Raw genomic sequence first — 1,945 nt, forward strand, 5'->3', positions numbered from 1 at the left:
CATGAAAACCGTTTCTTATATCAGTGGTAAACTTTAAATTTGTGATTAAATGCAACACAATAAATTTAACAGGTGAAAGATAATAATTGTCCTGCCCCTGAACTGTTGGCTTTAAGTAACTGAGCTATTTATTTGGATAGCTGCTTTAAAGTCACCATCAATCATGAACTAAATCAGTCATAATGTGTATTAGCTACTTACTATAAATTGATCAGTAAGTAAAACTTTATACTTTCACTAATATTTCTGTATTTATTTCAGATTTAGTCAGTCGTACACTTAGTTATTATCAGTGTTTAAAAGAGGACGTGTTAAAACTGTGTTTAGTCAAACATGAAACATTAGAGTTCATTACAAGTGGCCCTTCAAGGGCCACCATGACGCTCATGTGGCCCTCGGTGAAAATGAGTTTGACACCCCTGGTTTAGGGTATATTTTTCAGACGTGGGGTTCTGTGGAGTCATTATCAGCAGTTAGTATCTTACCTGTAGCATACAGTTGTCTTAATGAGCTCAGTTTAGAGAATACCTTTTGGAACAGTGTTGCGGGGGTGGGGTGGGGGGGTTTAAACAGCTTAAATCTCAAAAACATCATAGTTGTTCATGCAAACACTATTTTAAAATCTTCATCTAGCTTAAAGATTGTATCAGATTAGCCATGACCAGTTAGCACTTCCTGCATTTACCTTCTTCCAGTCATTATTGAGCAATATTTTATTCCCGTTTTTCTAGGCAGCATGAAAGGAGAGAAATTCCCAGCTCCCATAAAGAAATAAATCACAACAAACCAAAGAGAAAGTGCTAAAAATGCTACTAAATGCAGAAAAAAACTTACTTATTTAAAACACTTTAATACTAATACAAAATATTAATGTGCAAACTATAAGTGACCTAATGATGCATGATTGTGGAGGAATTGGACCTTGGACTGCAGGCTTGCACAGGGATCTCAAGTGTCAAAAAAAATACTAAAAATTTATTCAACCAAAGAAAACCAAAGGTTGACGTTGCAGCAAAAACATCTCGAGGAGGAAACAGAGGAGATGTTGTCTAGGCTGAGGCTGATTAGGGAATGAGAAACACCTGAGCTAAACGAAACAAGGAGCAGGTGGGAGTGGGCGGGGCATAACTGAGGAAATGACTGATGAAGGCAGACACACAAAGGTAATGAAAAAGTAAACAAAAAGAAATTACAGGAGGTAAATACCATAAACTCCAAACAGACAACCAAACACTGAACAAAACAACAGTGTGAGGGTTGCAGACAGGTAACTTTAAGTCACCTTCAAAGCCACTATAAAATCTAAGCTTTTTCATTTTGTAAGGTAGTTTAAGCTGTTTATAAGCCTATAAGAATGCTTTTGTATTTGGTTTTGATTTTTCCAAATCTTGTTTTGAGTCTGTAAATGCAACATGGTTTACCATCACTTCTGTTCTAGTTGTCTCATGACTCCCGGCATGGACACTGCACTGCCTTTTTTTTTTTGTATTATTTCTCACATCTTAAAGCACCTTGTATCATCGTTCTGCTGAAGAGTGCAATATAAATACATTTTACCTTACCTTGCTGAAATGCTGTCTGTGCCAAAACAATGCAGCATCTCATCCATCAGCTGTGACTGTAAAATCTTTTGTTGTGTGCTTTATCAAAATTTTCCAATTTGCACTTCCATTACACTGGGAAGAACACGCAACAATATTCAAGTATTTTCACTGAAAACACTGATGTAACATGGTGAATGTTCAGTTACTGAATGTATTTTATGCCATTGCTCAATAATAGAAGTATTTGATGTTTATTTAAACTTCATCTTAAATTTTATTGTCACAACTTAGAGTTCAAAAACAAAATTTTGAACTCAAAGTAGTCAAACTTTTCCATAAAATTGCAGTTTTGCTTCTAAACTCTTATTTTTCTTCACTGTTTGAGAATATTTTGGTGACAT

Source organism: Austrofundulus limnaeus, unplaced genomic scaffold (assembly GCF_001266775.1).
Source record: "Austrofundulus limnaeus strain Quisiro unplaced genomic scaffold, Austrofundulus_limnaeus-1.0 Scaffold16, whole genome shotgun sequence".
Classification (NCBI taxonomy): Eukaryota; Metazoa; Chordata; class Actinopteri; order Cyprinodontiformes; family Rivulidae; genus Austrofundulus; species Austrofundulus limnaeus.